This window comes from Chiloscyllium plagiosum, unplaced genomic scaffold (assembly GCF_037043375.1).
Source record: "Chiloscyllium plagiosum isolate Xiang-an unplaced genomic scaffold, Cpla_swu_hap1 HiC_scaffold_2, whole genome shotgun sequence".
NCBI lineage: Eukaryota > Metazoa > Chordata > Chondrichthyes > Orectolobiformes > Hemiscylliidae > Chiloscyllium > Chiloscyllium plagiosum.
The window spans coordinates 43,065,241-43,078,910 of NW_028270140.1; the positions used below are offsets into that span (position 1 = coordinate 43,065,241).

Here is a 13,670-nt window from a genome sequence, read left to right on the forward strand (position 1 = left end):
ATGGCAACTTTAACATTGGTTGGGTCTGGTATAGATGGCGGCGAGGTGGTGGAAAAGGGAATGGCAAGCAGCTGGCGTTGATGATGTACTGGCTCAGGACTGATGGACTCTCTTTAAGCTATATCTTTCGTTTATCATGGAGTTTGCACATTCTCCCCATGTCTGTATTAGGTTTCCTCCCACAATCCAAAGATATGCAGGTTAGGTGAATTGGCCGTACTAAATTGCCCATAATGTTCAGAGATGTGTAGGTTAGATGCATTAGTCAGGGGCAAATATTGAGTAATAGGGTAGGGGAATGGGTTTGGTTGGATACTCTTTGGAAGGTTGGTATGGACTTGTTAGGGCGAAGGGCCAGTTTCCACACTATAGGGATTCTGTGATTCTATGATTCTTATTCTTGAAACTATTCAAAATGGTGCTAGATTGTTGTGACAGTGGAAACGCTTGTCTCTGTATTTCACTGTTTCTCCTCACTGTAAAATAGAAGTGACAATAAAATCATTCATTATAGAATTCATTACAGAAATAAATTTATTGAAGCTCCATTTTGGAAAAAAAAAGAATCACCAGCTCTTCAGTTTTTCATGGAATATACTTATTCCAGTTGGTTAATGCAATTCATTCCTGCAAATTTAAACCAAATAACAAAATGTTAAATCATATCCATTTGTCAGTCCGAAGTTGCTCCATTCTCGCTTGCCTAATGTTCAAGGCTGGTGAGGCTGCCACTGCAGATAGACCCAGCCTAGATTAAGTCTTAAAGCTGTGCCCTACTGGATTGGAGAAAGCCATGCCCCACCATTCTGTGATATGTCTTGACCATGTGGAAACCCACAGGCTGGCTTTGAGATACCAAGTTAAATTTGTGAAAGCAATTTTTGCATGGCATTCCTGTGGAGCAGAAGGAACTCTGGCTGGACCTGCAAGGATCCCCTGAACCATGCTTGATCTTGGCTACTCTGAATCCCTCCCGAGCTTCAATGATTCCCAAATATACCACCTTGCGCAGTCGCTTTGCAATGAACAATTCCACAGATTCCCCTTCACCGGCATGATCTCCTGTGACATTCCGCACTTGTCCAGCAGTGCTGACATTATTCCCCATGTCTTTCGATTTGGGTCATTAAAATGAGGTATAAGATTCTCACACTGGGTGATCAGAGTGCACAATGTTGACCTGGTACTTTGATTCACTGCCCTCCACCCAACCCAACACCTCACACGCAGTCCCGACAATGAAATTTTTTTTCTATTGAAAGGTTGCACCTGAATGCCTATCAAATATTTTACTATCACCCTCAAAGTGATTACAAGAATTAGTTGTGGAACTTGCTTGTCTGAGGATGCAGGATTTTTAAATCGGCATCTAACAATGTTCTACATGTTTTGAGAGTGCTTGTTTATGACATTGGGTACCCAGCATGGATATTCTTCCTTTGGTGAACAGAGGCAAAAAGAAGTTGATGATTAAAATTGATCTCAGCTGGTTAAGGAGCAGAGGTTGCGCATCACAAAGTCAGAGCAGATTAGAAAATCTTAATCTAGTCCACAAATATAGAAAACCTCAAATCCATAGGCTAAGCAAAAACAAAAAGTGAAATTTCTGGAATCTTGATTTTAAAAATTAGCAAATTGTCACATGACATGAAATGAAAAAAAGAGATTGCATGGTAATTTTAAACCTACTCATCCCTTGTAAATAAAGGATGATTTCTTCATTTGAAAGTCAAATGTTCATAGTAATTCTGCCATGTTTTTCAGCAGATGTAGGACTGACTACTAAGTACTTATGGGAGAATGTTATTACTTTCTATTCAGAATATAGTTAACAATAATTACAGGCTGAGATATTCTGACAGACCATGCTGTGATTTTTGGCCACTTATGGACTCCTAATGTTTCAATATGATGAGCACTTTAGCAAGATACAAGTCAGGAGTGCACGGAATGGGCAAAAACGTTCATTTATATGACAATATGTAGAAGTGGCCTGTAAAGTGGAGGGACAACCACACAGGGCTGGTTCTTGTTTGTTTGTGTGATTACATTTTTAGCTCATCATCTATTCATGTGTGAGTAGAACACCAAATTTCAGTGATGGGAGCAGAGGAAGTTCTTTCTGTGGGCTCTTTCTGTGCTCCAACCTCTGGGTTCGTACTTAAAAGGCTTGCAGACAAGCCTTCATTCTCTGCAAACCAGGATCTGCTCTTCACTCACACCCAGCCCTTGTCATGTCACAGAGCTGGAAAAAACAACGACACCTCAGAGAGATTACAAATAAGGGACGAGCCTCTTTCGAAGGGATGAGAAGAGGAGGCCATCACGAGATAGCAAAATTGTCTAAATAGAGGTGGTCGTTTCAGACAGTTTCCATGGGATGTGATTGGATGCATTGCTGCAATTGAATAAATTATCTTGCAATTCACAAAATTAAGCGAAGAGAGTTCACAGCACTTGAGGAACAGGCTGCCGAGCTGGTATGAGAGTAAGGGGAGCCTACTGTGGTGAAGTGGAGATTGGATACCTGTAGCACTTACTGTGCAATCCTCCTTGCAACTACTCACAGCTGCACATCAGACAAATAAGTCTTAATAAAATGTTAAGTAAGGGTGGTAACTTGTGACCTTAACAAATCTTGAGCATTTCTCTGCAGCCTTTGGAGCCCTCTCGCAACCAACTTCCGGATAAGAAAAGTCCAACCGCCAAAATTCAGGCCTATTTTTCCCAGCTTCTTCAGCAGATGCACCATCAAGAATTTTCACCCTACCTTTCATTAGCACAGAGACATTCGCCTCAGGAGGCAATTTTTTAATATCAGAAACAGGATCACGGCTAAAGAAGGAAGAAAAAGCTGAGGTCACCATTACTCAGAGGACTGCAAGAGTGAGCCTGCTGTAGGTGGAGTCTCTGCACTGGGTCATAAATGAGTTGATGAAGATAGATAGACAAGTAGGAGAACATTTACTATAGAACTTACTGTAGCAAAGAGGAGGAGCATGGCCAGGTTCTATCTGATCTCATGGTTCTGTCTCTATGCATTCGTTCATTAGCAAAGCAAGAGGAGGGCTGAAGCACCTTAATTTCACTTCAGGAGCCCCATGCTCACAAGGGCTGAAATAGCTGCCATTGTGTAACATCAGTGAGGACGAGCAGCAAACAGGCACCCAGGAATTGTCCTCTTTGGAAACTCCAGAGGTGCCCTACTGCTCCACTTTCCTTCTGACCTGAATGTCTCCATCAGCTTTGGCTGAGAAGTTTGCACTGTTCAGGAGATCCCAGCTGACCAGAGCCCTCTAGGCCTTGGGTCTCTAGAGGGCATCTGTCAATGTTATGTGCAGCAAAGCAGTCAGTGGTTTTCCATCAGCTTAGCTGTGACTGTTGAAGTAGTAACGTGACTGGGTGGTAGCAAGAAAAAGAAAAGAACATGTCAATCATTTTGCACATCAAGTGTAGCCCTTTGTAAAGCAGCAAAGTACCAATAAATACACTCTAATTTTTTACATTCCTGTAGTATTGTGTAATCTGGTTATACTTGAAATGGTTTGGTACTCCCTTTTAGAATGCCTTCATGAATGATGACCTCCTGAGATGCTCTTATGCACTACAAGTATAAGGTTCTGAACAGCATTCATGCTCTCATGCACAACAGTCACCAAGGAGGAGCAAGCCCTCTGAGAAGTGGGAATGTAAGCAGCATAGTTGTGTTGCATAGTCAATCAATATGGTGTGCTTCCCCCTAACCCCCTCCCCCCTACAATGTCTCAGTGACAGAAAATACTCCTTGCAAACAAAGTAAATGCTAAATCATCAAGGAGAAAAAGGAGGATAGAAAATCAAAACAATAATTATCAATAGAGGAAGTATGCTATTAATGAGAAATTAATGGACTAAAGGCCAATAAGTCCTTTGGACTGAATGGGCGCATGCTAAGATATTGAAAGAAGTAGCTACTGAGATCATAGATATATTGGTAGTATCTTCCAAGAATACTTATATTCTGCAAAAGTCACTCAGGATTGGTAAACTGCCAATGTAACATACTTATTTAAAAAGGGAAGGAAGCAAAACAAAAGCGAACGACAGGCTAGTTCCCATCGCTAAATCATCATGGCATTATCTTTCCAACTACTGACCACTCCCAGTAAATCAATGATGTAGCCAATTAGATATTTACATGCAAAGCCCTTTACAGGCAACAGGGTCTGCTTTAATGGTTTCAAATTGAGAAGTGTTATCTTACACAAGCAAATTATTTTTCCACACCACCAAATCACCATGACTTTTTAAAAAATTTTTAACTATTAATCATCACCATGCAGCCAATTAAATACTTAAATGCAAGGCCATTATGGGCAACTGCATCTGCTTTGTGAAGGGCTCAGGTGCTGAGTTCTAGCTGATCAGGACAAGCCAAGTTACCAAGGGAACTCATACTCTACAAGCTCCATGAGGAAATTCATTAATGATTCCCCTTGAACCTTAGAGAGATTTTCAAAATCAGCATGGCTAACTAACAGAAAACTGAGTTGGGATAAAGGGGGCATTTTAAGGAGGTAACCTGTAATTAATGGGGAGCCACAAGGATCAATGCTCGAGCTACATTTATCTATAACATGTATCAAGGATGACTTAGATGAACAACTCAAATTTACTACAGCCAAGTTTGCAGATGACAGAGAGTGGTTCACATGTGGAATAGATCTCCTGAGGAAGTGGTGGATATGGGTATCAATACAACATTTAAAATATATTTAGATAAGTACATGATATGGGCCAGGAGCAGACTGGTGGGAATATTTTAGTTTGAGATTACGTTCAGCATGGATTAGTTGGACCGAAGGGTCTGCTTCCAAGCTGTATAATTCTGTAAAGCTATGACAGAAAAAAAGGTGGGAAGAGAAATGATAAGAATGATATAAAGATTCTACAGAGGGATAGAATCAGACTAAGTGAGTGGGGACAATTTTGGTAGATCAAATATCATGTTGGAAAAAGTGTGTTATTTATTTTGGCAGGAAAAATAAAGGAGTTATATACTATTTAATAGGAAACAGGTTCCAGAAAGCTACAGCATAAGGGGATTTGGGAGTTCTCATCCATGGATAACAATTTCAGCAGGCAATAGGGAAAACAAATGGATTGTTGGTCTTTATTTCAAAGAGAATGTAGTATAGAAAGAAAGAAGTTTTGCTAAAAACTATAATCGACACTAATCAGACTACAGCTCAAATACTATGAAAAGTTTTGAGCCCTTATCTAAGGAAATATATCATGGTATTGGAGGCTGTCCAGAGAAAGTTCATGAGGCTGATACGAGGTATGGAGGGACTGGCTTATGAGAGGTCAAGTAAATTGAGCCTGAAATCATTGGAATTTAGAAGAATGAGAGGAGACGTTATTAAGTCATGCAAGATTCTTAGAGGATTAGGCACAGTTGATGTGGAAAAGTTGGTTTCCCCTTGTTCGAGATTGTACAATTAGAAGGTATAATCTTGGAATAAGTAGTTGAATACTTAAGAAAGAAATAAGAAGGAATTTTTTTCTCTGAGGGTTGTAAATCTGTGGATTTCTTTACCGCAGGGGACTATAAACATTGGATCATTAAGTATATTCAAAGATGCGATTAACAAATTTGTAAACAGTGAGGGAATCCAGAGTTATGGGGAAAAGGCAGGAAATTCAAATTGAGCCTTGATCTCACTGAATAGCAGCGATTTGACCTACTGAATGGCCTACTTCTGTTCCTACATCTTATGGTCTTATAGTTTCCAAAGAATGAACTCAGGAAAGGTAATCTTCTCAAAGCTTCCAGGAAGTTAATACCAAAACTTTAACCTGCTGTCAGGAGGCTGAAACCTGGCTTCCCACCCACTCTATACCCTTTTGAAAACTCCAGGCCAAACCAAAACATTCTGCCATAGTAATATGTAAGTGAAATTATATTTCATATAAACCAGTCTATGGTGCTTTGCATCCAGCTGTTAAACATTATGCACAAAATTGGACTTTGTTTCTTAACTTTGAGAATCTTACTTTTCTGTTCTTTACCAACTTTTTTCCAAATGACTCATCATTGGCAATACTTTCCAAGGCCTGTTGAAAATGTTAATGTTTCTCTTATTCAACCTTGAGCAATATTTCTTGACAATTCTTGGTATCATATTTATTAGCGATTAGAGCTAGGCATGAAAATGGTAACATACAGGAATGGAAAGGCCACAAGATTGAAGTAAATTTGCTCTTATGTCTTATCAGAATCAATTGTCAGTACTAATCAAACCAACCAAAATGCACCTCGCACATCAAGGTCTTTTTCATTTTGACCTTTGTCAAGATCATGATTAGGCATGTGTGGGGACAACCAACTGGGCCCATAGCAAGAGGTGAATCTAGAAGCATCTGCATGAGTTTGTAAAGCCAGAAAATTCATTTGTCATTTTAAAAAGAATGTTTGCAAAACATGACAAACTTTCAAAATTTTTAAGATCATTATTGAGCAGCCTCTGAAAAACCAATTGGTTTTCATTCATAAGGAGCTGAAAATGGCCAGTCTTCACAAATGAATTTTGCACTTCAGGTCTGAAGTAAGTGTAGGCTTAATTTTTAAAATGGTTCAGAGGCAATCAAAACCAACTAAGCAGTTATCAATATGTTACTCAGTATTCCATTTTAATTAGAATCAAACGAGAGAGGGGTCAACTGTTTGCATGGCTTGTAGTAAATCATTACTGCCAGCCACAAATCTGTTTGTAACATTTTCAATTGTTACAGGAGCAAAGGAACTTGGGAATGGGTAAGATCGGAAAGATCTGCAGCCAGTCAGGCTAATCACAAAAGCTTTTTCCAAATGTTTCCTTTTGTGAAGAGAATAGAACTATGGGGTAGTTCAAAATTAAATGGTCTCCTATTTCAGATGAAGATGAGGAGGATTTTCACAAATGTTTGGAATTCTCTTGCCTAGAGAGCAGTGGGGACAGTATGATTGAATACTTACAAGGCAGAGATAAACAGATTCTTGACTAACAAGGGAGTCAACGGTTATTGGACAAGGCAAGAAAGTGCAGTTGAGTCCACAATCAGATCAGGGTATGACCTTATCAAATGAGGGAGCAGACTCCAGTGATCACTTCTGTTCCTAACACCTGTGTTCACATGCAAGGCTGCAAGTTATGAAAGTTTTGTCTGTTAGTCCAAGCTACACTATCTCAAAGGATAGAAGGGCATGGAAACTTTCAAGTTTCCCTTCTCATCACCCATCAATCTGACTCAGGTATAGAAATTACTCTTCTTTCAATTTCACTCGATCATAGTCCTGCCTACCCCTAGCTAACATTTTGTTAGAAGACCTTCACCACATGACCCACAGCATCTTAAGGTGAGGCCTCAGAGGCAACTGGAGAAAGGCAATAAACCACAGACTTACCAGCAGTGCCCAAAAGATGAAAGACATGCATTTCTGCAACTGGCTAAACATCAACATGAAAAATAAAGAAAAATTGAAACTTTCTAATGTGCAAACAAATGGTTGTACATTCCATTACATTTCTAAAGAATTCATTTCCATTTAACAAAGAATAATTTGATTATTTGTGACCTTATATGCTTCTAAATTTTAAACTTTGGAATTTTAAAATCTGTATCAATGTGTGAAGCTGAGATATTTGCATGTCTATTTTAAGGATGGGGTGTAGGGTTGCGGGAATGGAAGTTAGTAATGTATGTTAGCTTTCACAATACTAGACAATCAGCAGACTGAGTAAGATTCTGGAACTTTTAATTATAAATATCATCAAGTTCACTATTTCCATTTTTATTTTGCAATGTTTTCAGCTTTGGTTCAACATCATTGATTGATGCCTAAATCCTGAAATTATCCTCATATACCATAAGACCATAGACATAGGAGCAGAAATTAGGCCATTCAGCCCATCGGGTCTGCTCTGCCATTCAATCATGGCTGATAAGTCTCAACCCCGTTCTCCCCTTAGCCCTTGATACTCAAGAGTCTCAGTCTTGAATATAATCAATGACTTAGCTTCTAAGCCTTGTGTGGCAATGAATTGCATAGATTCACCACTCTCTGGCTGAACAGGTTTCTTATTATATTAGTTCCAATAGGTCTTCCCTTACTCTATGGCTATACCCTTGGGTCCTAGTTTTTCCTACCAATGGATGCATAATCCCAACATCTACTCTGTCCAGGCTATTCAGTATTCATGTCCCCTCATATGTTTAGGTTTTCATTCCTGGGAGCATTCTCATGAACCTCCTCTGAACATGCTTCAGGACCAGTACATCCCTCCTGAGATATTGTCGACTCTTAACTCTGGATGACACAAGTTTCAGTTCAAAGGTAGACATTTTATTACAGAACAGCCAGCAAAAGGTTCTGGATGACACCAAAAGGAGTCTCGTAGCCTTCTTGTGGTGGCACTCCTCTATGAATCTCTGAACATTACATGCAAGCAGTATATCTTATACCTTGTTCGGGTGTGACTAATACAGAGTTATTTACATCACATGGCCGATTGCTATTATGTTGTTAAAACAGGTATTTCTCAATCTTACAATGACTTGTGATTGCTACCTTCCTGTGACAAATACTGAATTGTTCACAGGAGCTTGTTACCATATTATTCACAACCTTATGTTCATAGGAAAGGAGGTCGATAATAGCATTTAGCATTGTCCTCATTGTTGGTCTTCGCATACCCTTGTTAATAGGTGAGGAAGTGTGTTAATAGGAACAGGAGGCAATTAATACAATTTATAACCAGGGCTGACAGCCTTATTCAGGGAAACAAATATATTTTTCCAGAGACTGGGAGTAAAATCCACACTAATGGCTCCAGACGATTTTGGCAGTTCAGAGATAGTCACACACCCACTGTGATTTCTGGTCTCAGCCTGTCAAATGACAAGTACACAATCGAGCATATAGTGAGTCACTCTAATAGGGAATCTTTAACCCTTGAGTTCCCAATACCCCAAAACACTATGATATGCCAATAAGCTAGAATGTTTTTTACTTTTGGTGTTCTCAAACTTCATCAATATGGGTCCCAAAATTTCACATAACAATCCAAATGTGGTCTGACCAGACCCTCATTGAGACTCAGAAGTACATCCCTGCATTTATATTCAAGTCGTCTCAAATTAAATGGCATCATTGCATTTGCCTTCCTAACTACTGACTTAACCTGCAAGTTTACCTTGAGACAAGCCTGGACTAGAACTCACAAGTCTCTTTCCACTTCAGACATCTGAATTTTCTGCTCTTTGAAAAACTGGTCCATGCCTCTATTCTTCCCACCCAAGTGCATGAACACACACTTTTCCATGTTGTACTCCATCTGCCACTTCTTCACCAACGCTCCTAACCTGTCCAATTCGTTCTGCAACATCCCTGCCTCTTCAATGCTACCTGTCCCTCTACCTATCTTTATATTGTCTGCACACATAACCAGAATGTCCTCAGTTCCTTCATCTAGATGGTTCGTGTATAAAGTGAAAAGGTGTGGTCCCAACACTGAGCCCTGCAAACACCACTTGTCACCAGCTGCCATCTGAGAAAGACCCTTTAATTCCCACTTTCTGCTTTCTGCCAGACAGCCAAGCTTCTATGCATGCTAGTACCTTACTTCTAACATCACAAGCCCTTATCTTACTCTATAAAGGAAAACAGTAAGAATTTCTTTAAGTATGTAAAGGGCAAAAGTAGAAATTGAGCTGCAGAAAAATTATGCTGGAGAGATAGTAATGGGGAAAGAGGAAATGGCCGAGGAACTGAATAATTACTTTGCACCAATCTTCATGTTGGAAGACATGAGTAATATCCCAACAATTCAAGAGAATAAGGAGGCTCCTGAGCAGCACCTTGTCAAAGGTCTTCTTGAAGTCCAGGTAGATAAAATCTATGGCTCTCCTTGGTCAAAGCTGCTCATTACTTCCTCAAAGAATTTAGCAGGTTTGTCAGGCGTGATCTCCCTTGATGAAACTATGCTGAAGTTGCCCTATTTTACCATACACTTTCAAGTATTCAGAAAGCTCATCCTTCATAATGGATTCCAGGATCTTACCCACAACTGAGGTTAGGCTAATCAGTCTGTAATTTTCTTTTGCCTTACTCTCTTTTTGAATGGTATTGTTATGGTAGCAATTTTCCAGTCCTCTGGGACTCTCCCTGATTCTATCGATTCCTGAAAGATCATCACTAATGCCTCTACTATCTCTTCAGCTATATCCCTTAGAACTCTGGGGTATAGGCCATTTATCTACCTGCAGGCTGTTCAGTTTTTTTCTAACACCTTCTCCTTGGTGATGGACATCATACTGAACTCTGCTCCCTCATTCTTTTGAATTGTTGAGATATTACCCATGTATCCCACCATGAAGACTGATGCAAAGTAATTATTCAGTTCCTTCGCCATTTCTCTTCCCCACTTCTATTTCTCTTGTGTGATTTTCCAGCCGCCCAATGTCTACTTTTGCCCTTTATATATCTAAAGAAACTCTTACAGTCTTCCTTTATATTACTGACTAGCTTACCCTCATATTTAACCTTCTCCCTCCTTATTTTTTTGTTGCCCTCTGCTGGTCTTTGTAAGCCTCCCAATCCTCTAGTTTCCCACTGCTCTTCGCCACATTATATGCTTTCTCTTTTGCTTTATGCTCTGCCTGACTTCCCCAGTCAGCCATGGGTTGCTTCATCCTCCCTGTACCATGCTTCTTTTTCCTTGGGATGAATCACTGCTAGGTCTCCTGAAATACTCCCAGAAACTCCTGCCATTAGTGTTCCACTGCCTTTCCTGCTGGGCTCCTCTCCCAGTCAATTCTACCCAGCTCCTCCCTCATGCCTCTGTATTTGCCTTTATTCAGCTGAAATATTGTTACATGTGACTCTATCTTCTCCCTCTCAAATTGCAGAGGAAATTCAGTCAGATTATGATCACTGCCTCCTAAGGGCTCCTTCACCTTAAGCTCCCTTATCAAGTCTGCCTCATTATAAAACACAAAATCCAGTATTGCCTAGTGGGCTCCACCACAAACGATTCCAAACAGCCATCTCAGAGACATTCCACAAATTCCTTTTCTTGCAATCCACTGCCAACCTGATTTTCCTAGTCCACCTGCATATTGAATTCCCCCATGATCACCGTAACTTTACCTTTCTGACACATCTCTCCTATCTCCTGGTGTACCTTGCGCACCAGCTGTTGACTACTGTTTGGAGGCCTATACATAGCTCCGACTGAGGGTTTTTTTTAACCTTTGTAGTTCCTCAAGTCTGCCCACACAGATTCTACACCATCTGACCCCACTTTGTTTCTTATTAGTAAGAAATGAAATTAAATCAATAGTAAGTAATTAAGCTCAAGAAATCACTTGTGACTTCTATGATGGCTACCCTATTAACTTTTCAGTAAATTTTAATCTAAGATTGCTAGATGTCTTTAAAACTAAAACTGACCATCTAAACTGACTTACACAGCCAATGAAAATTTGGTGTGTCTGGAATTGAGGGTGGCAAACCCCACACCCTTTGCCCACCCACCTATCTTTTCGATAGGATGTATATCTTTGAATATTCAGCACACAATTCTGATCCCCATGCAGCCACGTCACTGTGATGCCCACCCCATATCATACCTGCCAGTTTCAATCTGCACCACAAGCTCATTTCCCTTATTCATTATACTGCATGCATTCAGATACAATACCTTCATTCCTGTAATAACAGTCCATATTGTCATGCCACCCATTTGGCCAGTGATGCTTGAAGTCTGATTCCTAACCCTTTCCATACACTTGATCCTATTTGTGTCTGTGCTGGAGATTTTAATAACCTCTCCTGAATTCTGCACTCTTACCTCCTCCTTTAATTTAAGCTTTCTAATTATCCCTATAACTGAGCTCGCCACTTCTCCCCCCCCTCCCAACATATTTTGTTTAAAGCCCTGTCTAGACCTCCCCAATGTTTTGGCCCCCATTTAAAAGGCTCCCCAGAACGTATCATTTCGGAAAGATTTCGGATACCTGTCATGTTTACATATCTTGGTGTCAAAATTTGGTTGATGATGTTCATTTAATGCACCTTGAGACATTTAACTACATTAAACTTACTTAATAAATGTAAATTATTGTTGTTACAGTGCAGGTCTATACTCAGAGCAGAAATGCTCTGGGTGGCACAGTGGCTAGCATTGCTGCCTCAAAGTGCCAGAGACCTGGGTTTGATTCTACCCTTGGGCCACTGCCTATGTGGAGTCTGCACGTTCTCCCTGTGTCTGCTTACGTTTCGTCCAGTGCTTCGATTTCCTCTCACAGCATAAGGATGTGTAAATTAAGTGGATTGGACATGCCAAATTTCCCATAATATGCAGGCCAGGTGGATTGGCCATGAGAATTGCAGTGGTGGGGTGAGTATGAGTGAGATCTTCAGAGGGTCAGTGTGGACTGGATGGGCTGAGTGGCCTACTTCCACACTGTATGGATTCTACAATTTGTATTTCTAACAGGATCCAAAAAGGGAAACACACGCTTTTGCCTTCACATTTGAAATTGTGATGCTTCAATTAGGATGCCACGATGAAAATAGTGTACAATGATAAACCCATTCACTGGTCTCACATTTACCATCACAATTTTGAAAAGCCAAAACAACCAATGTAGTTACATACCAAGAATCAGCAAACTATTTTACTCGCAGCAGTGACCATTATTTTCAATGCACCGGTTCATCTCTTCTTAGACAGGAAGCCAAAGACTAGTTGACAAGGATAATTTTGTGCTGCTGCCCTATGAGCAAGAGATTGCTTCTTTGTCCTGTTTGGTCCAATGAAGCATTAAATGATTTGCAGTAGTTTACACTTCTACACACATGGCAAGCATTAGCTATTGACTTGGTGTTAGTCTCACATCATTTCAATTAAGTTGATACAATGAATAATTTTGGCAGAGGACTTAACATGCTCGTTACTTGACAATCAGGAAATGCAGGAAATTTAAAATCACTCGACTGTAATTGTAAAATAAGCATTTTAATGTAAGTACCTCTAGCAATGGGTTCAGTCACCATTAAAGTAGATTCATAATTTTGCAGGTGCCTTGGGAATGCAAAGGTTTCAGAAGACCTCAAAACAGCTGTAGTTATAACTCTTTTTCAATTACTTACAGTGTGGAAACAGGCACTTCGGCCCAACAAGTCCACACTGACCCAGACCCATTCCCCCTGACACTACAGGCAATTTAGCATGGCCAATTCACCTAACCTGCACATTTTTGGACTGTGGGAGGAAACAGGAGCAAACCCACGCAGACACAGGGAGATTGTGCAAACTCCACACAGTCACCTGAGGCAGGAATTGAACCCAGGTTCTGGCCCTGTGAGGCAGCAGTGCTAACTACTGTGCCACCATGCCACCTGTACTTTCAGTGCCTACAATACAGGCATGTTGCAAATCAATTTGCAAACCATCTTATCCATAGAAATACGATGGACTGAATTTTCAAGGAGTCAGGATGTGGAGCCATCAGTGGGGGAAATGCGATTGTAGGTTTGCTATCCTCGCTTCCAGGCACCCTCAGTTTTCATTGATTCTGTAAGTAGTTTAGATGGTCATTTTTCTTTTTAAACACAGATTTTTTTCTCAGATTAAAATTAAGAA

General features: G+C 40.2%; 1 long non-coding RNA gene across 1 annotated transcript; it reads right to left on the reverse strand.

Moving 5' to 3' along the window:
- Positions 1-539: 539 nt before the first annotated feature.
- On the reverse strand, positions 540-12,797 carry LOC148151869 (uncharacterized). The gene is made up of 3 exons (XR_015758988.1): positions 12,684-12,797; positions 7,427-7,469; positions 540-627 (listed from the first exon to the last, which is right to left on the reverse strand). It is a non-coding gene; the product is annotated as an uncharacterized LOC148151869 (long non-coding RNA).
- Between the last annotated feature and the right edge of the window lie 873 nt (positions 12,798-13,670).